Raw genomic sequence first — 25,037 nt, 5'->3', positions numbered from 1 at the left:
GCGTTTTCTTACCAGAGTAACTCACATCCCAGTGCACATACAGACATTGCAGCTTAGAGGAACAGTGATTTGTAATTTAATGTATCCCCTTGCACATGCATCAGGCCCTGTGGTGCAATTAGATGCTCTGTTTTGCAAAGGTAATACTGATTAATGCCTCTGCAGACGCCTGGGAGTTGGGAGTGGGACAGGACATGTGAGGTGAGCTAAAACCAGGTTGCACTGGGTTGGGTCTCTATCAGAAGCTCGTCTCTAAAACAGTCAAGAGAACAGCACAGCAGGTCACTTGTAAAGACTATGTCTTCTTGGTTTTCCACTCTTGCTTTACCAAACCTTTTTATTGATTTCACTGCAGATAAAGACATAAATGTTCCATCTACATTGTCTGTCATGAAGGCTAGTATTGCACTCCATGTTTCCAAATTCCAGACTTGCTTTGACTCTCGGGGTAGATCCACCTTCCCTGTTCACATTTTGCCCAACTCCAGTGCCATTCTTCCAGCTGTACTGAAGATTGCTAAGGGATCCCATCAGAGGCTGGATTAGAATTCAAAATGAGTGAGATTAACCTGTGGAAAAATATCCACACACCAGCTAATCTCTAAATCCTGAGTTTCATTGCTACAGTGGATTTGTGTTTTCACTTTGTTGGTGCAAGCAGGTGGCAAACTGGCATGTGTGCAACTGCTGATATTCATACTGTGCTGCAGGTAAGTGTAAGCTTACCAACTTGACTGGCACTGTCTGGTTCTGCTTCTGAAAGCTCAGGTGAGATGTCATTCCACTAGAAGGCTTGCTTAGCTCTGCTTGCATATACATGGCACCATCTAAACCTTGTGTGTGAAGACATTCATGGCAACAGATCCAGCAGCAGAAGTGAAGGGTGGAAGGAGCTGCCCACCCATGTCACCATCTGCAGGGAGGGCAGTGGTGCTGACTTGCACTGATCAGACCTATTGCCTCCCTGGAGCAGGTTGTGCCTGTGGGGGAAGCCCTGGCCAGCCTTCCACTGCTGCCACTTCAAATGGAGCCAGTGAGAAAGGAGCAGGACTGGCACCCTGTGGGAAGTCACTGTGGAGGAGGCATCCAGAACATTTTTTCGTGGCAGCAGAAGAAGCTGATTAATAATCCCAGAGGTGCTGGCCCAAGCCCAGTCTGGGGAGAGAGAGGGTTTTCAGTGAATGCATCCTCATTTTTCCTCACAAGAGTGACATGATGGATAGCAGTAGTAGTGGAATCACTAATAGGGCAAATTATTTCCTGGACAAGTGAATCCCTGAGTTTGAAACCCCGGGGACAACTTGTTTGGGGATGCTGCTGAACAGGAGCTGGTGCAGACAAAGCCCTTCAGAGTGAACATATTGCAATGCTCTCCTGGAAATTAAACCCTGACAGGAATGTGCCCTTGGAGCCTGGAGGACACCTTATGCATTCAGTAGTGACCCCATTCCCTCCCATGCAGGCTGCTCCTTCAGAGCAGAAGGGACTGGTCAGAACTTGGGGGCCATTTTTGTATAAGGTATCCAGGAATTAGAGAGAAGTGGATATTTTCAAAGTTTAATATAAAGAACTTGGGGATTTTGGTTAGGATTTCATAAAACAGAGGAAAGGTCTTCCTTAATAACACAGATTTTTAGGAAATGTGAGGCTATGTGTGCTGTTTCCATCTCCCCAGGGTGCTGCAGGTGTGTGGAGTGCTCAGGATGCTTCAGAGAGGAAGGAGGGAGAGAAAAGCTTTTGGGATGAAGTGGTTTTCGTTCAGCTAATCAAAGATCCTCACTCAGGGCTAGAACAAAGCAGCCAAGACCTCTCTTCTTTGTCATCATCAAATGAGAGAGGTCTCTGCTGGTTGTCATCACGTGGGAGGTTGCAGGTTGCTGTTACCCTGTTGTCAAGGTCTGAAACTCCTGATGCCATGCTCTGAAGCAATGCCCTGTGCTGGGCAGTGCAGCTCTTCTGGGTGCTGGTGAAGGACATCTACCAGTCAGCACTGACTCTCCCCAGGTCACCCTGAGCAGCAGTTGCCTCAGCCAGGCATGGTCCTGGCCTGCAAACCCCAGCCCCTGGGCCAGGACACACCTCCCAGGCTACCCCAAGTGTCCAGTGCTGACCAAGGTACTCGCCACCTGCTTTGAGCAGGAGAAGCTGAGTGTGTCTGATATTGAGTGAGCCTTGGGCAGCAATCTGGGGGTGACTGGTCCGTGCAGGATACACAGAGACGGGGCAACATTACCTACTCCAGCCTTTCCAGAGCAGCAAGGGGGGAAAATAGGGCAAGGGAGTGTGAGTGTTTGGGGGGGGGGGGGGGGGGGGGGGGGGGGGGGGGGGGGGGAGGTGGGTGTAGGACATAGCATGTGAATAGAGGTAAAGAACTTGCCATGTGTGTGAGGCTTGGAAAGGAAAAATTACTTAGCTGCAAAACAGAACTCCTTTACCCGTTTTTCTCATAAAGCAGCATGAGGATGTTTCTGCTAAAGCAGCCTTTCACAGCAGCTGCATTATGAAATGACTTCTTTTTAACAAATCCATCTGCCTGCTTTTTAATAAGCAGGGCTTTCCACCATTGTATATGTGCGAGGTCTGACCTTTTCATAGGAAAAAACATTCATAACCAAAAACTATAAATAGAAACCTTCAGACTGGAGCAGATCAAGATGTAGGTTTTGTGACTTTTTTTTTTTTTTTTTTAAAACCCTAACATAATGTGGGAGGGAAAAGAGCAAGCTCTTTTAAAAAGTCATAAAATTCTGTTATTGCCTTAAGCTTACTTAATATTTACTGAAACATTTAATGAAAGACTTTAAACAGTAAGACTTACAAGACTTCTGTATCAAAGCAGGTATTTTTACAAAGGAAAGGAAAAAAAGATTAGAAGTCTGTTTAGTTTAGGAAAAAGGGTGCTTCCCCCAACTATGAAACGAAACATTTATAGAAGGTTTGTATTTCTAGGGTAAGTTAAGTTTTATACCTTGTTCATGTTCTGGTTCTGCAAGCTCTCATATATACATGTAACTTTGCTCATGAGTATAGACACTTAGCCTTCAAAGGGACTACTCGTGTGAAAAAAACTGATCACTCATTGTTTCCACTTCAAGCCATATTTGTTCCTGTATTTTAAGTCCCAGATGCCGAAGGCAGGTGACTACATGAGAATCTCAGCTTTCTTAAAATAAAAAAATAAAATAAAATAAAATAAAATAAAATAAAATAAAATAAAAAATAATAATTATTTTTTTAAAAAAAGATAGAAAAGGAGAAAAGTAAGTTCTAAATCTTGTGGTTGAGGAGAAAGCTTGAAAACAATGTCCTTCCTGGAACCTCAGAGACAGAAGGCAAATAATACAAAAACCAATCTTCCATCTAAATCTGCTAATCACAGACATCTCTTAATTGGGAGCAATATTTTTTAAGTATACAACAAAACAGTTCAAGAAAAGGGAGCAGGAAACAATCAGTGTAATTATGGCTAATTTGAGCCACGGCAGCAAATCACTGTTGCCACATGCAAAGACACTTGGTGGTGCAGGTTCAGAGATGCTCCGAAGAGCTTCACTTTGCAAATACTCAGGTACATCAAAGTGAATCAAGAGAAGGCTTTGGTTCAGCATGCACTGAGCTTGTCTGCTGTATCCCATGCCTGGATTCTTGGATATGCATATCTCCTCTGATATTTAAGACAGCACAGAAAATAAATCAACTTGGCTGGTGCTGTCAGCATGGAAATATAAATAAGCTGTTAGCTGTAGCCACTGAAGGGTGCAGTGGTAATACAATACTTAGAGTCTCTCTGTTCCTTTTTTTATATACTTCACCAGCATAAGAAACAATTACATTGATCCATATTTCATCCAGCACTGCAGGCTGAGCATCCTTAATGACCATTGCATTGCTTCTCAGGTGTTGGCTTCAGCTTCCTCAGAGAGGTATCTTTTTGCTGTGACTGCTCAGTGCTAGGATCCTATCCTAAGGGGCAATATCTCACCATCACTGTTCCACAGCGTGCTGTGGTGGCAGCGTTCCCCTGAACTGAGCACCTCCAGTACTGTGACACTGCTCACGTGAGGAACGGATCCAGACCAAACCGCAGGGTTTGTCCAGCACTCACAACACAACTCTTTTCTACTGCAAGGTATTCTAGGTTGAGGTCGTGCTACCACTTCCCTGATGCCTATAAATATTTTTTTTTCATATATTGAAAATGGGAAGCTACTTAGAGATTGTAGAAATGAGAGAGGGACAGTGATTTCTGCAGAGATATCTGCTTGTGCCACTACAGCTCTGTGGACAGAAGCACGTGTGCACACTCGCTGCACGTAGAGTTTGCCTCGTAGCTTCATTTCTCCCAAATGATGATGACCTGTTGACCAAAAGCCTCCCAGGCAGGAATGTTTGAAATGTTTTTCAGAAGCTGCAATTGCTGCAGAGATATCAAGACCCAAGAGTCACGCAAATGATACACAAACCCTTGGGGCAGCCAGGAAAGACATCATGAATTCTGCCTAGGTGTCTGAAGACAGGGCAACCCCACCATCCATGTGCAGAGAAGTGTGGCGTGGATTTTGCCGAGCACCTGGTGCATGGCTGCTCTCTGTCACTTGGGCTGGATGCAAAGACGAAAGAGGGGCTGTCCTTGGGACAATTTGAACTCTACAACAGATGCCTGTTTTAAGAACAGAAAGATATTCCTTTCTGCAGAGCTGCCCTTGAAATGGTCATTAAGGTGAAATCTGGGCCTGCAGAAGCTGATGGCAAAGTACCCATGGACTTTGATCTGTTCCAAATTCCACCCCATGGGTTTGACTGCTTTCCAACCATTGCCTAAGCCCAAGGCTGGCCTTCTGCCCTACGCTGAGTTTCCTCCTACAGCCATGGAGTGGGGCCTAGGTTGAATCTCACCAATAAAACAAATAGAATTATATGATGCAAGGGTGTTTGAGTCGTGATTTTCATCAGTGTTTCCTTTTCACTGAGCTCAAAGTCTAGTTTGAATGCAGCCTGCTATTTCAGTCCACAAGAAAAGGCTACATAGAAAATAGGTTTTGAATCAAATGCTTTACATAAACCATGGGTTTTATTAAAAACTGATCCATTCTGCTCTTTTTCACTCCTACAGTAGTGACTTTGCAGGGAGGCATTAGAAGTTTCAGTACTTTCATCTTGTCTCAGAATATTTAACGTGGTCAAAGCAAATAATAATAATAATATAAACATTGAAATCATTCACCACAAGTGATTTATTAGAGGACTTTTGCCACACGTGGGTGTGATAAGTCATCCAGAAATGGGTCATGATTTTCTGAAATGTATCTGAAGTGCAGTATTATTTGCCAAGTAAGTTACACCAAATAAATCCTTCTCACTGTTAGTAGACGGCACTTTTATTTTGAGTTGTTTTGACTAAGTAACACCATGATTCACATGGTGAATATCTCTTTTTTGATTGGGAACTGGAGAAGGCACCTAACCTTAACCATGTACTAGATATCTCCTGGCTGAAGTCAAACATAAATACATGTTCGGGCTAAGGGAACACAGGGAGATTGATTTTGGTGACCAGTCCATGTGCCAGTAATACAGGCGCCTTTTGGCAGGAATGGGCTTGGCACTGTCCTAAGCCTGGAGATGCTGCAGTGGGGAACAAGAGTAACATTTTAGTTGCACTTCCTGAGATTCAGATGGGTTGTGGAGGCTGCCCTGAAACAGCCACGTAGGTGATGAAACCGTGAGAGCTGTGGGAAGATGAAACAGAGCTCTCCTTATGTTTGGACAGAACTGTGGTCTCCCTTTGCTTTGCACCCAGCCTTGCTTAGTCCTGGCTGATGCACCTGGTGTTTTACTGTCCTTGTAAAGGCACTGGAAGTTGACTGAGCCCAGTGCTGAGCATGCAGCTGCTTGTACATGATGTGGAGATCTCGTGGATGGGCTTTTTATTGTCCTCCTGTATAGACAGACCTAAACCCTGGCTTTTTACTCAAATTTAGGGGATCTCCAGTATGGAGTAGCCAAAGACAACTTCAAAAGCTCCCCCTCAGCTCTCTCCTCCAAGGAAGAGAGAAGGAAAATTATGCCTGTCTCTGATACTGTGATTTACACAGAGCCCACCTAGGTTTAGTGCTTTCAGAGAAAAGTATCGAGATTTCTTATGCCAAGAGATTTTAATTTTAAATCAGGGAGAGAAAAAATTTGGCCCAAAACCGAAACAAATATCAGTGGAGAGATCCTCATAAAAAGAAAAGGAAGATCCACCAGAACTGCCAGTTTCAAGGGTTTTGCAGGTGTGTGAGCAAGTGAGCTTTAGAGTGGCTGAGATCAATCTACACACAGCAACTCATTTTTGTCTAAGGAGTTGCTTGGCCCTTCTAGCACTTGAGTTGGTGGTGGGGGTGAGAAAACTCCTTCTCAAGCGCACTGATGTCAGTTTGAAACCTTTAAATGTGTGTGGCAAACAACAAGAAATTCCAGCAAATAGAAGGCAAGAGAAGTTTGTCATGGCCATTGAAAATGAGATTTTTGTCAAAAGTGAAATCATCTGTCCCACTACTTTCTTTTGAACTTATCCCCCAGTATGGAGCAAGGAGATACTTGCTGATTTGGACCTCAGTATTTATTGTAATCCCGTGTCTGTGTGTGGGAAATCAGGAAACTCCCCTACTGTGCTTGGAATTGTAATGCTGTAAAGGTGCTTATATGTGTGGGGCTTATTTCTTTATGAAGAGTGGGATAAATTATACTTGAATAAAGCCATCACCATATCCACCTTAGGGAATCGCTCTGTCTGCCTATCACTCTAATGCCCACTCTATCACTCTAACTGCTGCAGTTAAAGAAAAACACACTCTTGACCAACACACAAATACAAAACCCCAGGCTTTTCTGATTTCTATGGTTCTGGCAGAACAAAGGGGAAATAAATGGGTTGTAAATTAATTTCTGTGTGCATTAAGACTCTTTACACAGCCCAAACAGTATAAAAGAGCTTTGGGTTCACTCAGAATTAGCCTGAATAAATTAAGAAGGCCGTATTTCTTTACACAGCACATAATCATTTCCAAAGCATCTGCCATAAAAACAGATGATTGAAACAGATTTCCTAGTGGATAATTTCCTGCCTGTTCCTAGCACTTTCATCTCAGGAAACTGAATCCAAAACTCATGGTCACCAGTGTGAAAACTCCATTGATCTCAGTGGACTTTGGTTCAGCTCTGAAAGATATAAGTACAGATACTGAGAGTTTGGGTTCCTGGAGCTCAAGGCAGCACTGTCCCTGTTTGACACAGCACAGCAAGATGAACACACAGCAGAGCAGCTTCCCAAGGCCATTGTCCTGTGATCTCCATCCTTTTGCAGTGCTCTCAGCACAGCCAGTGTGACACGGGGTTATGGAAATGGACAGTAACATGAACCCATGATGTGGGAAGTAGATCTCAAGCAGGCACAATTGGACACTATGGGAGTCATTTGCTGATGAGCTAATGTGGCTCAGGATGGGAAATCTCCTGTTCAGATGGACCTTCCCCATGTTTCCCACTGTCACCCCTCACCTGTTCCACCTCAGTAGATGACAAGAGGCTTAATTAATGTGTTTCCAAGAACACAAAGATGTGAAGTGAGTGTCTAGGGAAGCTTCTTACATTATTTTCTGAATAAAAACCCCTCTCTCACATCACAACACACAAATCTTCATTCCCATAGGAGCTAGGACAGCTGATTGAGTGGGTAGAAACCTGGAACTGGCTGAGGTAGCTATTGCTGACTTGAGTTGAGAATGAGATTGTCAGTGAAATGAATTGATGGTTTCAGTTTCAGATCTGGTGGGCAAATTTAAAAAAAAAAAAAAAAAGAGAAGAAATAAGAAAAAAAAAAGAAAACAAACAAACAAAAAAAACCCAACCAAAACTGGGTAGTGTCATTCAATGCTTGCTCTCAGGAAGCCACACAGCACAGAAGTCAAGCTTGGAGACCCATATCTCTTGCCCTTCAGTATGAGTTCATGTCCCCCAACTGCAGGAGGCAGGAGTAGCAGGCAAGGACCCTTCCTGGAGAGCTGGCAGCACCCAGGGCCCAGAGGAGCTCCTGCATGTCCCTTCTCTAGGAAAAAAAAAAAAATAAATGTTGCACCAGGGAAAAATAGTGAAGTATAAAGCAAACCTCCATCTCTGTGAGATTTCATTCATCCCAGAACTGTCTGAAATGATTCAGATATAAATATTATCATACCAGAGTTGCTGGCATTTTCATTCAAGTACAGCATACAAGGGAATTTTTGTTAACTCTCCAGTGGCCAGAAGATGTAGGGGAAAGCCAGATTCACGAGAGCTGGCAAGTCAGCAACCTTATATCTCCTGCCAATTGTACCAGTGTGTGTTTCGCTGTTGCCATCTGAGGAATTGTAAGCAGCTTTCAAAGGTTTTACAAGTTCCTACCACATCCATGTGAGAGAAGCAAAAAAACCATCCCTGTCAACAAAAAAAGGAGAAGAGGGCACTGGAGATAAAAAGTGTGAATTTAGGAACCTGGTGGCAGAGCAGCGGGGAGCAGGCAGGAGGTCCTGGCTGCCGAGAACACAGCCTTCCTGAGCAGGCAATCAACAGGACAAGTAGCAGGAACAATGAGCTAAGCACTGCAATGGAAACAAACACCTTTTTTTAGGCTCTGTGCACTAAGCTGCTGCTGCTACTTTTATCACACCATTCATCTGGGAGGAAAGCAGGGCAACAAAACAAGGTGCACGCACAAATCTGCACGCTGTGTCTGAGCTCACACAAGTTACCAGCCCAAAAACTTGGCTGTTAAATTATTTCATTTAATGGTTTGGGACTGCAGTGATCTTGTATGATGTGAAGTCTTTTTAACTGGATACAGTTGAGTTAATCCTTCCGGGCAGGACATGGGTGATCCATATGGGGACTGAGGACCACAAGTGGATGGTAACTCCTGGGCAGCCAAAACCAGCATTTCAGCATGAGAGTCATCCATGAAGGCTCTTGAGCTGTTTTACAGACAAACACATACACACCTGCACGTGAAACCCCCTGGCAAAAACAATGGTTGTTTTGCATGCCAACTGTGTCAGTTACATTTCTTTTTACGACTGAATTCATTCTCAAGTCACGAATGAAAAAAAAAAAAAGAAACAAACAAAAAAAAAGCCCAGTGAGTGTTTAAATTTAGGGCATTAATTTTGCATTCCAGTGTAGAGGGAACCCAACAGCCTCAAACCTCTGAAAAAGACACTCCACCTCTGCTTTATGGGCAATTTCATTCTGCTTGTGTTTCCAGAGCCTACTTCAAAGCACAGATGCGTTTCAGGTAAATAATGACAGCTTCAGAACAAGTTTTCCTTGTAACACAAATCACCTCACTAATGAAATCAGGGGGAAAATTCAGAACAACTTGATATCCATCTGTCTTAAATCAAATCCTTCTATTTATACTGTATAACTAGGGGCCCAATTCCTCCCCTGATCAAATGAAGGGTGTAGATTCCAGTGGGAATGGGTCCAGACCTTTATGCTTGCTTGGTGACCATTGCCCAAACCTGGATGAGGATGCCCTGGTCTGTCCAGTGCACTGCAGAGAACGTGCCTGCGGGTGCAGCAGTGAACAATGGGGTCAGGTCCAGAAGAATATGAGGCACCTTCCCTCAGCACGGAGAACAGTTTCTATAGTTTCCACGTTTCCTTCCTGCTCATGTCAGTCATATGCAGGGGAAAACAATGAAGAAACACCAACCCCACATGGAATAAAGTAATGGGAGCCTGAGAACGAGCCATACGCTGAAAAGAAAAGAGTCATCACGTCCAAGATTGAAAGTATTGGCTGTCTGGACTGCCAAACAAATCAGACTAGCCCTGGGGACTTAGATCTATACCTGTACTTACCTCTTCACCTCAGACCCCAAGGGCAAGCTTTGCTTTAGCTTTAGAAGCCTGGAGGTGGGCACATGGCGCAGCTCTTGGTTGCCTTCATCTGCATCACTGAACCACTTGCCTCACTGCCTGCCCCGTGCCTGCCTTCAGAGTCACTGCTTCTCTCAGGTCCCACCAGCCTTCCCAAAGGCTCAGCAGTGTGGGATGAGAGGGGCTACATGTCCACTTTGCTTGGCAACAAACAGAAGCAAATTGCACTTGAACCTGGAAATTTACAGGAATGCAGAGCAGCCTTGTTGCTAAGCCAGCTGCAAACCTGCTTTGCTCGGGGCTCTTCCCTTTGTAGGGTTGAAGGAATGAGGCACGTGTTGCCAAGTAGGACATCAGTACTACAAACAAGTGGAAGGCCCTTATCCCACGAGCAATCTCGACCTTGTAACGGGCAGGTAGCTAGAGTAACAAGAAAGCTTGTCTGCTTCCTACTCACAGAAAGGGGAGGTGGTAGGACACAGGTTATAATTAGAGCCACCCACAGGAATTTTGGGGAAGCTTCAGTGTATGGATTGGGATCTTATTGTTAGTGCTGCCAGTTCACCATCTGCTTGGACTGGGCTAGTCCAGAAACCCAGTGGCCAGCACCCTCAGACACATCTCCTGCTTGTCTGGAGTTTAGCAGTGCTTTAAGCCAGCTGGGTGCCTGCAGGAGAAAGTCACAGCAATAGGAATTTCTTTATAAGCCTTTAGCCCAAGCGTCCTCCTAATTCAAAGGATTTGCTTCAGCTTTGGAGACAAGCTCAATTTGGAGCCCTCACTCCTTTCTACTCTTTAATTATAAAATGTCATAGGCTTATCCTAACTGGATCTCCCCAGCACAGCTTCCTGCAGCTGGAAAAACACTGTTTTTTCCAAGCACTGCATGCTGGGGGCACAGCACATTTCATGGCACACATTTCACTCTTTCTAATGCAGAGCTGCACAACTCTCCCCATGCAAAAGCAGCCTCTTGGGGCACTGCGAGGTACCTCAGAGCCATCCCCCACTCTCCATCAAGCTGCCATTGAGGCTGGACTTGTCTCAAGCAGATTGGCTCACATTCTCAGAGCTCAGGTCCAGCAGGATAAGGGTCAGAGAGGAGGACTAAGGAACTGATGTGGTCTTTATCATAGTGGCACAGGGATCTTGCACCCTCCTTGTCCAAGACATTATCACCTCTGATTTGGTCCTAATTCTTGTGGTGCTGGTTCACAGCATGGATTTGATACCCCACGTACGAGTCCTCAGGCATTACTGTTGGCCTATTGCACCTTCATCAGCATCTCTATCCCCAGGAAGGAACTGCCCTCTCTCAGACATCCTTTGTGACACCCTCAAAAGCAGCACCAGCTCCCATCATGCAGATTAAACCCCAGCAGTGTGAAGATTTAAACCACCAGATTTAAATTGCTCACCCTTGTGAGAAACAGGACCTGCTTAGGAGAAGTGGGTCTTCAGCAGAGGCAACACAGCTTAGATTGTTACATTTGGTACTGTCCTCCTCATAAACACCATGATTTTAGGTGTTTTTCCTCAAATCCCTGCTGCAGCACCGTGGGCCCAGCTGTGAGAGACTCAGTCTCTCCCATCTTGCTTTTAACTACCAGGATTTCTGAGCATCTCTGCTTGCAGAAATAGGCTTCCACTCACGAGCACAGCACTCTCAGAGGAAACAAGTCCAATTCTTTTTTTTTTATTTCTTTTCCCCCACCGCTGTGATTTATTCAAAGAGGGACTTTGGGACCTCACTCAGGGCTCTTGGGTACTGTTCAGTCTGGGGAGAGCAATCACAAAGCCATTACTGCACCAGGGGCACTCCAGGAAGCCCTGTGATAACTGCTCTGTGCTGGTGCCTGTGCAGAGGGGGAACCTTTCCAGCTGAAGACACAGCAAGAGCTTTCTCCCAGGTAGATGGAATAGAATTATGCAGGTTATGAATGGCGATGTGTGTCTGCAGGGGGGTGGAGATGAGGTGAAGGAGGCGTCAGTGTGTTTTGTAAATGCTTTGAAATGTATGTGTGTTTCTGAGACGAACCTTACAGAAAATACCTGAAAACTGGTTTTGCTTTTCCTAAAGCATTGGCTCTTTCAGGCAGCAGCTTTGCCAAAAGTCATTAATCACATCTTTATTAACAAGGGCGGGGGAACAGTGACCTCAAACAACCGAGGAAAACAACTAAAACTGCATTCATTTGAAGGACCGCTTAGTAAAATATCTCCTGGCCAGCACATGCTACTGTTGATGTATATTTAAAGCGCACTGAGTCTTTGGGATATACTGGGACTTCTGCATAGAATCAGGGCAGGACTTGGCCCAAGGGTGTGTTTGACTTAACTATACAGCTCGTGAAGTAAAAAGGGAGAAAGAAGAAAGTTTTTAAAAGGTCTTCATGCTTTTCTACTACATCAAGGTGCAGCGTATGAGTGGAACAGGCTAAATGTACCAGCTTTTCACTTCCAAAGTGTCAAAATCCATAGATCCATGGATTTCATGGTGTGTATGGTTTAAATCCAGAGGGAACATTATGATACCTCAATTCCTTCTAGCTCCACCAGCCTGTTTGCTCTAAGTATCCAGGCCTGCTGGTAACACCATGGCACAGGTTCCACCACATTTCTCAGTAACATGCTCGTTTCCTCAGTTAAAAATCTGGTCAGCTGAGCGAGGTGGGACCCAACCTACGCCGTAGGGACCGCTGCTCTTGGGGAGAGCACAGTAGGGGATACAACCCCCATGTCCCTGCCAAAACCCCACGTTTACTCCTCACTCCCTGCTTCGTGGTGGTTTGTCAGTCAACCAGGGTACAGGGATCAATGGGAGAGCAGGGACTTTTGAGGGGATTTCTGGAGCCTACCTCAAAATGCATTTACTGTGGGGCGGGCTCTCAGAGGCAGCGTGGGGAAAGGGCAGGTCCCCACCTTGGGCAGGATGCTAATGTTGCATCGCGGTAGGCATGCTGTAAGCCCAAACCCTGGAAGGCTGTTGCCACTGGTAACACCCAACTGCTGTGGCATCATGTCCGTTGACATAACCTTAATTAATGATATTACCAACCTAACGAGGAGATAAACCACCGATCCCAACTCCTGTTAAGAAATTGTCTTAAATACCAGTCACTAATCGCTGTGGAGAAACAGATGGTGGGCCAAAATGCACACCTGGAGTAAAGAGGTGTGGTTCCCATGTTTTCTGGTGAAGTTGCATTTGTTTACTCCAGGACTGACTATGAACCATCCTGACTAACACACAGCGGGTGTGCGCTGGGCGGGAAGTTGTAAACAGCCACAGCCTTAAGTAATGGCACTGGGCTTGTGCAAGACCTGTCATCCAGATGGCAGCAGGATTGATGGCTGCGGAGATCAGCACTGTGCCAGACGGGGGTGCAGATGCGCGTGGGAGTGCACCAACCCAAGGTTTGCTCTTCCCAGACCCTGAGCTGGTACTGAGGGGCTCTTCAGCCACCTCTGAGCCCTGGGATGATTCACAGGGATTGTCTACTTGACGTGGCTTTTGGAATAGCGAACATCACCATAGTGGACGTCACCAGGCGCTTCATAGTGGCTAAGAGCTTTTTGGGCTGCTTAATTCAAGATTTGCCAGTGTAACTAGAAGACTTCCAGCTACAACTGGGGTACTGTGGATGTAACCTGTAAAACTGGGAAAGGACTCATTTCACTGCGCTGATTTGACTCTTTGGTTGTTACTTTATTTCCTTGCTGTTGTTATTCTGATCCAGTGAAATTAAAAAGGCATGAGTAGCCTATTTGGATCTGAATGTGTGAGTTCCTGCCCTGCAGAGCTTTCAGTAGAGATTAGATTGTACATGCCATTGTGTGGGGGAGATGTGCCATCAGGCAAAGGAGGAACAAATGCAGGCGGGGCGAGACCAGAGAGACAGAAGTGGTATGCCTACATGAAGCTGCCTGCTGCTCATGGGGTGGTATCACCCTCTCACTGGTGGTTGGACGAGTATCTCAGAAAACATTTGCTGCCTTCGGTTTCTGCAGGGTGTTTAGCTCCTGGAATGTGTGAGACAAGGCAGCCGCATCTTTCCCACTTTTAACCTTTTAGAACTTGTCCTAGGAGGGCCTAAAATAAAAACTATGCATAGAAACCCAGGCCAAGCCCCATATTCCTGAGGGTGCAGGTGGACTAGCTAGGGGATCCTGGTCCTTACAAATCAATAATCCTCCAAGTTGCTGGAAAGGTAGATATGCACTTAGTTTGCTGGTATCCAAACAAATCTTGAGGGATTCCAAGGATTTAGGTACTCACATGACACATAACACAGACCCAAGAAGCAGACAAGCCTGGCACAGTGCTCATGCTACCAATTATTCACCAATTTCAGCTACTTCACTCTAGCACTGTTTTTATTCAGACAGACTGTTTCCTGTGGACAAAAAAAAAAAAAAAAAAAAAAGTGTTTGTTTGGTTTTTTTAAGTGATCATAAGCATGCATATATCAAAAAAAAAGAAAGGACCTATCTTCTTTTTAAATCTCTAGTATTTCTATTGTTCAGGTATGCCTCGGGTACTTTCCCAGACATGTTGCCTTCTGTTTTTTAACATTGCCATCTGGGAATCAGATCCTGTACATCTTTCGTGGTGCTGCTCAGCAGGGAGGGAATTTCTTATTGCTCCTCGTGGATAGTTCTGGCTTGATGCAGATGGATAGCTCAAAGAAGAGGGTTGCCATCAGCTTTGTGGCCACTGCCGTCCAGCTCAGGGAAGAGCTAAGGCTCTGTGTGCACAGCACATCTTGGGACAAGCTGAGAAAGTTCTCGCAATGCTGCAAGCCAGGTGATGTCCATGGGGTCCAAACTCCTTTGCTGTTAGGAAGCTATTTGGTTAGTTAACCCTGCACTGAACTCTCTTTGCATTCTGGCACACTCGGTAATGCCGTTAATAAGCACTTGCTTTGTGGAAGTCCAAGGAAAGCAGAGCTGATTTCCACACAACAGCCACAGACCAAATCAGCATGAACTCCAGGGCAGTTGGAACTCAGTGCAGGAGCAGATGCAGAACTGAGCTTTGTGGGTTGGACCCATCTCTTGAAGTTGATTCTGATCATTTCCTGATTCAGAGCCTTGTGCTGTAACCACAAACCCTCCGTATCCCATCCTTTTTGGTCTGCGTCTCTCTCTGGTCCCTTAACTAAACACTGCTCAGTAAATGCTTACAGACTCAAGAGGAGAGGCTGCTAGTTCAAAGTCTCACATTATCAGAGTGTCTGAAAAGGAAAATGAAGAGCAGCAAGAATCAAATCAGAGCCAAGAAGAAAGCCTTGCTGTTTGAACGCTGACAGATATCTGCTTAAGACATATTTCTCCAGCCTCCATTACACCCATTGCTGAACACAAAAAGTTGCTTTACCAAACTATGCAACAACTTGGAGATTCAGGTGGGTTACTCTGAAGTGGGCTATTCCTGAATCTGGTAATTTTTTGAGATTATTGTTCTTTGTCATAGAGCAATAATCCTTCCAGCCTAGAAAGCAGAAGAGCCACCATCTCAATGCTGTTGTAGAACTGCAAGTGAGAGGAATGGAGCGATACTCCCATATCATGGTGGTGAGGATCTCGTGGAATATCAAGAAGTGAAGAAATTGTGAGAGAGTTTGCATGTGCATGGTTTCTTCTTTAAAAACGATCTCAGCAGACTCTTTTTTTTCTTTTCTTCTTTAAGACACAGTGGCTAAAAATGGCCTTTCAAAAATAAATCAAGCCCGAGGCTGGGTCTGAAAGCACTTAATGAGGGGTAAAAGTGGTTGAAAAAAGGAAAATGAAAAATTCCCATGCTATTCCTAGCACTGGCTCCCTCATTTCTGCATGTAAACTGTAGCTGCATCACATTAGAGCACTTCCACCAGTTTCAAACCAGTACCTGGCCCACTTACAGAGATGGGTGATGGGAGAGCAGAGACTATCCTGAGACTCTTGTCTCCTGAAGGCACTGGGCACCCTATCCTATACATCTCCCAGCATGGCACAGCATCTTCAAAATCATAAGGGTGTGACAAGGTTTAAAGCAAAACTGCACCACACAGTAGGATGAAACCAGTTGTGGACAACATGATGGAAAAGCTGTTGGGGAGCTGAACTGAGTGGAGCTAAAAGCTGAAACTATTATTCAGCCTTAAATGAAAACCAGGTCCTTCAGACAAATCCAATTACATTCTCTGAAGAGGTTAAAACTTCTGTTGGGACAAGAAACTTTGGATGGGTTAGGTTGTGGTGAGGTGGTTGTCTTACTGGATTCTCTTAACAATATCAATAGCATATAAGCAACAGCACAAGCTCTACGTGGCTTAGAGAGCAGTGAGATCAAAGTTCCAAATGAGCAGTCCCTGGGGAAGAACCTGGGAACTCAGGGTACATCCTCAGAGGAGACCCTTAGGGGACTGACAGGACAATGTTATATCCAGTACATGAAAGGTGATGCACAACAACTGCTGTCAAAACCTGCAGATGACACCAGGCAGGTGGAAAGGTGGTTGATGAAGAGGTGGGGGCAGTGGTGTGGAGACGTGTGGGTTCTGGGCTCGTGCAAGCAGAGCACATGTGTCCAGGCAGCCAGAACCCTGTGCCAGGGAGACAGGGCTGCAACTGAACATGTGGAGGGAGAACATCTACCCTGGAAAGCAGAGGAAGTGAGGAAAGGGTGCTGAAGGCAAAGTGGGCATGCAGCCCATCCTGAATGTGACATCGAAGAGTGGTATTGCAGGTAAAGGGCCTCATAGGAGCTCTGGATGGGTGAAGAGAGGAGAGGCAGACTGAAGTAGGGACTGGTTCCACAGATGGTCTTAATCAGAAAAATAGTTTTCCCTTTGTTGGTCTTTGCATTTTAAGAAAAAAAGTTGAGAGACTTGAGAATTTAACATGCTACATTCATGCAGAAATTAAGTGAGAGATGGTGTCATTATACATGGTGTAAACATCTTCTGGACAAAATGGTGGTATAGGAAAACAGTCTTTAACTGCAGGTTAATGACAAGAACACAACAGCCTGGTAATTTCAAGTGAGAAAGTAGCATGCATTGTATCAGTGAACACGCTTACACTTGGGATGAACTCCAGGGGCAGGATTTGATCCACATTTCTTGATGCCATCAAATCCTACCTGGCTGCCCTCCTAGGAGGTCTGATTGAGATCAAGTTGTGCTTTGCCAAACATGAGTTAAACACAGAGGTGAGGGAGTGATAGTCAGGGATCCTGAAGTGCAGGAGCTCAGGAGGAGTCTCCAGCCCTCTCTTGCAGATATGAATTTTGGGACTGAGAACTACAAAGCTGAGGAAGAAAAATATAATTTAAAAATTGTTTAATTTTTTTTTTTTAAATTCTTGCCTCTTGGAAGGTATAAAAGGGTGAGAAAGCAAATGAAAACCACTGTGAGTTCTTGGTAGCTTTTTCCAAACTGATAAACATCCCAAAAAACCCTCTATCCTTCCTCTTTTCTCACATTTTCAATACTCTCAGTGAACTAAATTTATTATTTTGTGGTGGTTTGTTGGTAGTGATCTTTTTAGCACCCTGGCAAGTTGCTCCTGTTTTGGTTTTGTTTGGATTTTTTTTGTGAACAACTGTAGTTGGGTTTTCCACTCTTTGTTTGTGAGTGCTGAGAACAAGTAAAACACAACAAATGAATTTTGGACAGAGCTTTTAAAGAGATTAATTCTATGATATTAATTCTTCTCTCTCAGGAAGCAAGACCCATATGCAGGCACTGCTCCTGAGAAAGATTTTTCCTCATGTTAACTGCCATCCTTGCTTGGTAATGTTTGCAAGGCATTAAGCTGAAGCCCAAGAGCCCAATCCAGGAAAATAAAACCAAGTATTTTACCCTTAACATTGCCTGGCAATTAGTTCATGTATTGATGTACCATAAGAGCTGGAAATGGAGGATACTGGGCAACAAAAGTCTCAGAATACCCACAGAAAGTCTGTGGCAAACCTAGGATTAGCACTAAAACCATGGAGTCTGTGGGCCTAGCAAGTCAAGAATGAATAGGGCAGGTAGTAAATCTAGAAGAGCAGTAGAAAGGTTACAAGCTTGGGAATTAAAGAACAGCTAAAGAGTGAACCAGAAATACAGCTGCGGAAGGAAATAATTCATGCAATGTTGATCATCTCATCCCCATATGCTCATAATAATTTTGACAAGCATTTCATTTTATCTGTTATTATTAAGAAAATTATTCTTTAAGGGCAAAATCTAACTACATTTTCCAGGTCAACTTGATTCTGGGAATCAGTCTCACTTGCCTGTGGTTTTTGCTATCAGGCCAAACTTAATCCCCGGTGTATTTCTCTTGACTCAGTGGAGTTATGTTGAATATCAGCTTGGCCTAAAGGCCTTTAGTTATATTGCCAATGGATTTCTTTAAAGGGATATTTCCCTACTTTGAATTCTGTGATTCCGGGCAGTGATTTTCATTTTGCAATCTGGAAGGACTCCTGCATATGTTAAGGAAGTTTTAGTTATTCCGATCCTGAAGAAACCTTCTTTGGCATCAGATGACTCGTCTGATGTTGGTCCGGCTGAAGGCAGGTATGTGCATGTGCTCCGGCTGGTCTGTGGATGGCAGTCTCGAGAGCCAGCTGCCAGTGCCTTCCATCCACAGAAAGGTCTGGGGAAGAATCCCAGGAAGGGACATGAAACACGTAACAGCTCCACAACAGCAGAGTGAATGCTGTTCATAGTGTTTCTGATTGACAGAGGAGCTTTTTATCTTTCCCTGAAACTTCTGCACCCAACCCTCCAGGTGTGAGTGTGTTGGGAGAGAAGCCAGTATTCTGATTAGAGGGATTATTTAGATTCCACTAGCATGGGGAGCAGCTCCTGGTAAGTGTCCTTTGCTTGGAGTAAGACAAAGGGAAGACCCAAAACAAGAAGGATAGACCTTCCAGCATTATCCACCCTGGACATCAGCGGCTGCACATGTCACATTCTGAAGGCGGGTGAGTGCATACACAGTGCCTCTATACAGACTGCTGCTCCCATGGGGTCACTAATCCATGCAGGAGAAGCCATTGCAGGGAGCTTTTCATCTCATGAGGTACTGGAGCAAAAGAAAGATCTACAAACTGATGCTTTCAGGAGTGAGTGACAGCTGACAGGGCAATATCACACGTACTGAAATGGTTTTGCACTCTCCCTGCCCTGAATATCACAGGTGTTGTCTGTTTTTTACTTGCTTTGGCAGCCAGGTTACTCCCCAAGTGTTCCAAATCACAGGGAAAAAAAAAAAAAAAAAGAAAAGAAAAAAAAGAAAATCACGAAAGTGAATGCAAACCAGCCTGCAGTTGCTTGCCTAAAACTGAGCAACACGTGAGGCTGATATTGCAGTTCTCAAGAGAGATTTGTCCCTGGAACAAAAGAGACCTGAAAGAGACCTGAAAGAGTCCAGGGCTAGGTTCAAACAGGCTGGGCAGCATTATGCAAAACAGCAGCACAGAGTGTAGGGTACATGATGTACCTATAAGCTTCTGAAAAATCTTTCTGTAGAGACTGACGACAGGCATGTCATTGAAAAACCATGTTTACCTTGCTTTGCTGAGGACCCATGTTTTTATTATGAGCGTGTCTGGTTAGAAGAGAGAGAAGATCTTTTACTCTTGATGACTTGATACGATGGGACAAGCCAGAGTCTGAGCTCTTGGGACTCTGTGGGATGTTCCAGCACGTGAGTGTGCATCAGAGGAGAGCGGGGTTTGAGGGAGCAGATCTCAGGGTTGAGCTGCTTCTGTCCTTCTGCAGCCACTGTCAGCTTTGCCCAGCTGTTACAGTGATCCAGTAGCCTGTGAGTCACAAAACTACTTGAATGGAGTTTGCATCCACAAAGTATCACATAACGTGTTTAATTACTGCAAGGGAAGAGGGCTGTTGTGATTTCTGTATAGTGCAGCACATGCACAGACCTGGTTATTGATCTCATCATTAGCTCTGGATATTCTCAGCTCTCCCACATCCTGACATCTCCATGTGCCTTCCTTGAAGACCATCTGCCCAAAACCCTGGCATAAGAAAACTAAAGACAAATGACACTGTTGCCAGCCTCCACTTGTTGCTCCATCTCCGTCTCAAGGAGACCAACTCTGAAGGTGGGAAAACCTGAAAGGCTTGAGATCTGTGTCATCCAGAGCAGGAACTGGCTGACTCAGAGAACAGAAATCATTTACTGTAGTGTCTGGAGACCTCTGAACAGCTGCAAAATCCCAGTACTGAGATTTTGGTAAGGTCACAGTTGCAATGGGCTGGGCACATTGCCAGGGTGGAAGATTCCAGGATCTGCATCCTCCTGGGAATACCTAGGAGCCAACACAAGCTTTGCAAAGACACCTGAAAATCCTTACTTAAAGCTTGTCAGCTTAACATTAATAACTGGGAGGGAAAGAGTTTGGAGCCACTGCAGTGCAGCTTGTGAGGTGAAGCACAAAGCAAAATGGAGGAGAGAAGAGAGACAGCTCAGAGAAAATCAGCTGTGCCATTTAAAAAGCGCAACTAAAAACATGCTCTCTCCTCACAAAGTGTCCTGTTTTTACAGGATCATACGCACATACAACAGAGCGAAAGAAAAAATAGCTAAGGGGATGGTCGTTGCAAACTTCAACAAATAACAATTCAATAATATGACTTTAAGAAATTCACGGTACCCAATAAATTCAAGATTTGGCACAACAGCAGTGTCCAATAGCCATAAATAAAGCAATTTGCTAATGACTGCACATTCCATCTCATTTTCCTTGATGTTTTCCATGGCGTCATTCCTCTGAACCACAGGTTTTCTTTTAATCTCATCTCAATCTACACCACTATTAGGTGCTTCACTTCTTCCTTGACAGCACCGTATTTGAATGGCCACTAAGTAGGGCCTGCTCCAAAGCTGGGGAAGGTGAGGCTGGAACATAAGCTTGTCTCCTGCAGGCTGAGCCTGAAGAAGGCTGCTGATCACACCCCAACTACACAAGTCACTCACACATAATCAACAGTGGGTAATTTGGAGCCAGAATCACCCCCATGGCCCCTATCAGCTGCAGCACTTGGGATTCAGTTGGCTCCACAGGTTTGACATGTCATGACAGAGACATTTCTTCTTCAAGCAGCTCATTTTGTCCTGAGCTAATGAGAGATTAACTAACCCATGGCAGCAAATCAGCTGCTGCTGGTCTAGGGAGGGCATCTCAGGTTCTCTCCTTAACGAGCTTCACATTTGGCTTTTCTTAACTGAAGGAGAGTTCGTCAGCACAAACATCCTGCCAGTGACACTGTCCTTATCTGACAGATGGAGCCCAAGGAGAACTGTTTTCAATGACCTAATGTTGTTTGCTGCTTACCTGGCAAGACACCAGTGAGCTGCTTCTCCCATGCACTGGGAAGTCACTGAGCAGATGCTCATGGCTTCCAAACAAAAAAAAGTCTTTAAAAAAGTCTTAAATAAAACTTTTCTTAAATAAAGTCAGGGCTTACAACAAATCAAAAGCACTTTGGAGCCACTTTGTCTCTTCTGTTGCATGCTGGGTGTTTGTGGGGGCCCTGTTTCTGAAGGGGTTGTCCCCTCTGTGCTGCTCTTGCAGCTCAGGGAAAGGTTGGGGCTCAATGGCATTTAGTGTGTCCTGTCGGGAGTGTTGGGAGATGATTAACCCTTTTGTCACCACTAAACCACAATGGGAACATCTTCCTCTTTTTCTCAGTCATTAAGTTCTTTGCATACTGGAATTATATTCATTAAACAAGGAAGTTTTCCAGTGGGGTGCACATCCTTGAGTCTTTCAGTAAAAGGCATTTTGAGTGTCCATAATCACAGAGTGTCTGACAAACCACAAAAGAAGCCTCCTTAATTTTAACTTCTTTTGGCCTAAGATGGGTAGGACCTGAAGTCAGGGTTTGAGACAAGCTCAGAATTACTTTGCCATTACCATAAAATCCCATTCTGGGGGAGCTTTGCCATTTGGTGTTGCTGCTCTACTTCATTTCTCTTGAGGTTTCCACCTCAAATTTTTTCTTATTCAGTCTTGTTTTCTTATGCAACTTTATAGGCTGTGGTAGGTGGAGATAAGGAGGCCAAGTCCTGAAATGATCTGTCTGCTCTATTTTGCAACCTCAGTGACAGCAAATATTAATGTACATGCGTTCACTGCCCAACTTGTCCGACCACTCTGCACGGACATTTTGGTGACAAGCAAAAGCCTTCCATGCACCGACTGATTCTCCAAAGACCACAGAAAAATGGCTAATGCTGTTGTGAGCCCCCAGACATGCCTTCCTCTTTGCTCCCCTCCGGCTTTTTTAGCACATTGGGGTACAGTATTTCTCTTGTGCCAGGCCCTTCCTGGACTGTGGCTGTGTTACACAACCATGCCCTGTAGACTGAGGCAAGGATTAAAGGTGTCCAAATTATTAGGAAATCAGAGCAGTGAAAGGTCAGGGATATTTCAATTTTCTCTCAGCTTGGTAGGTGGTTGCTGAAAAATCACACATTTGAAAATGAGGGGCAGCGAGGTGCAGCCTTCAGAGCACTCATTGGCATTCATGTCTGTGCGTGAACTATTTACAGGTATGGCAAAGCATTACTAATCTCTAAGCTATTTAGAAAGGAAGTACCTCTAGGATCTCCTCATTTGTTTCCTCTGTTTCTCAAACACCATTGAGTCACAACGAATCTCCTCCCCCCCCCGAAAAACTGCTTCACAGAGCTCCCTGAAGAAACAAAAAAGTCTCTGGACACTGAAACAAACAATCCCAAAGTGGATTGATCTCCTCCTGCAAGCTCATGACCTAGTAACTGGGTAAAAAATCCTGGAGACCCTGGAAAGGAGAGGTCAGTCCAGGGGCTGCCTGAGGACTCAGCTGCTCTCAAGCCCCAGGGAGAAACTCCCTTATCAAGGCCTGGAGTCCAGATGGAGCTAATCTGGACATGACCCTTCGCAAAGTTCACGTCTGTTTGGATGGAGGTTTCTGATTCAGACAAATCTCTGCTTTCAGACAGCCCCTTGGAATACAGAGCTGCCAGTTGGCTTTGCAAGGCCTTGCTGGATGTCCAGTTATATCTGAACTTTCCCTGTTTCCTTCCCCTCCGCTCCAGTACACCCGTCTGCATCTGGCTTCCCCTTCAAACTTAGCCCCAGATGTATTACATTGCAGCTCAGTTCCTGGGATGCTGTTGCAAATGGCAAGAAATTATGAACAGAACTCCCAAAGGAAGCCATGCTGAAGAAAGAGCTGAGAAAAAAGGAAACCTCGCCATTGCTATTAAATTTTTTCTGAGCCCATATTTCTTGTGTTGCTAGAGTTTCAGAGAAAAAGGAAGTGTGTACAAAGGCTGCCTTGAACAACAGGAGGATGCTGGCTCAGGCAGTGAAGGGTGAAAAGAAGAAGTAGGCACTGTGGGAGAACTGGTAAAGATGAGGTGCATTAAGGAGGTGCTTCAGTCCCTGGTCTGTGAGCAGCGAGCAGCAAGGACTAGACAGCCACTCAAACAGATGGGTTAGGCAGTGCTTGAAGAACAGACGTGGAACACTTGCTAAGAAAACAAAAAAGGGGTTTTCTCACAGAAGGGTAATTCTGAAGTGCAGACACCAAGGAATGGTGCCCCTGCTTCCATATACAGCCTGACAAGTAGCAAAGGAAGAAAGCCAGAGTTCCTGAGTTTTGATCCTAATGTGGCACTAACTTCTCGAGCAGAGCACCTACAAATTGCAGGTGCCTCAGGCAGCTTTCAACAACTAATGTAAAAACATGGAGCAGGGTCCTCAGAACCCTGAATAAACAAGTCAGGCTTGACTCAAGGGGATCTAAGAGCATTCAGTGCCTAATATCTCTGGCCAGCTTCTGACCATCTGAGAAATGGAGCATGTCTCATCTGCCACAGACGATGCTGGGAGGTTAATAATGGTATTTCATGTCTGAGGTCCTGTGACAGAAAGCTGCCACGTAACGCAATGCTTTATTCTACCCTAAAGCCAGAGTCTTCTCCACCCAAATAAATATGTATTTGTGTTGCCTGCCTCCCATTTTTAATCTACTAGAGATTCTTACCAGAACAATAATAATAAATAAAAATCTCTGGCCGTACAAGTGTGCCAAGAGCTTGGCTAATCAGCAGGATTCTAGTACGTCTCTGCAGATTTTGTCAGCCTTGTGTCAAGAAAATGAGGCAACCCCATTCCTGGGAACCAGTGCGATGGAAAGTGCTTCCAGCTGATTTGGGTTGTTTATTCTAGGTGAAAGTTTGCAACATTTCCATTTGGTTTCACCACCATGAGCTTTGCCAGGACTTTTTCCCAGGCAGTGAATGTTTTCTCATTTCTCTGCTTGATCTCCTATTTACAGGCTTAGTTGCTACATTGTTTTTGTTATTCTGGAAGGCATTTACCTGGTCAAGAACGGGTGGATTTCATTTTATGAGAGGTGCAACACTTTCATCTCCTCTTGACTTCAATTAGGTTGAAGAACAGAACACCCAGCATGAGCAAAGACCCTATAGTCTTGAAGAAGGATAGATTATGTCAGAAGAAAGGCCAGAACCTGGGCAGGAATGCATTAATCATTATTATTACATTTCTCTGCAAGTATTTAACCTGCTAGCACTTTCATGGAAGAAGGAAATGCACAGAAAATGCTCCTTGAGTGGCTGTACAGTGCAGATCAGCCTATTACAGGGTGTTAGGCAGTACCTGCAGACTTGCAGAGCTTTGGCCTAAAGGGATGAGGTCAGGCCAGCCCTGTTAAGAGAACATCAGCCACCTGTGTACAGGGATTCCTCCTCATCTTCTGTCAGGTCTGCATAGGGGCTGAAAGTGTACTTCCAGGAACATAGTGCTCTGTTTTCAGCCTAAAACAACTGCTTCCTCATTCTCTTTGTTCCTCTCTCTCATTTCTTCTTTCTGCAGCAATATAACCAAGTTCCACTTTGAAATGAATCACTGTTCTAATGCTCCTTAAATTAAGGAACTGACCATTCTGGTAGGACTCAGGCTGACTAATTGCAGGTGTTGGTTAAATTTCCCAATAAAACTTCCACTAAAACAAAGCCATTCCTAGCTGCCATTCAAATTCTGGGCATCTGAGGAGCTTAGAAGATTCAGTTAGGGTGGCATTCTAAAAGGAAATCTCTCACAAAAATGTCCTAAT

At 44.8% G+C, this 25,037-nt stretch overlaps 1 long non-coding RNA gene across 1 annotated transcript; it reads left to right on the top strand.

Annotated features, from left to right (window-relative positions):
• The first annotated feature begins 1,469 nt into the window (after positions 1-1,469).
• On the top strand, positions 1,470-24,670 carry LOC114057561. Its single transcript, XR_003571247.1, has 4 exons — positions 1,470-2,020; positions 15,840-15,845; positions 19,230-19,235; positions 24,661-24,670. It is a non-coding gene; the product is annotated as an uncharacterized LOC114057561 (long non-coding RNA).
• The last annotated feature ends 367 nt before the right edge of the window (positions 24,671-25,037 follow it).

Source organism: Empidonax traillii, unplaced genomic scaffold, assembly GCF_003031625.1.
Source record: "Empidonax traillii isolate 1590-97213 ecotype Southwest subspecies unplaced genomic scaffold, ASM303162v1 scaffold138:size3245559, whole genome shotgun sequence".
Classification (NCBI taxonomy): Eukaryota; Metazoa; Chordata; class Aves; order Passeriformes; family Tyrannidae; genus Empidonax; species Empidonax traillii.
Note: the sequence above shows the minus strand (reverse complement) of the source record. Positions and strands in the feature narration are given on the sequence as shown.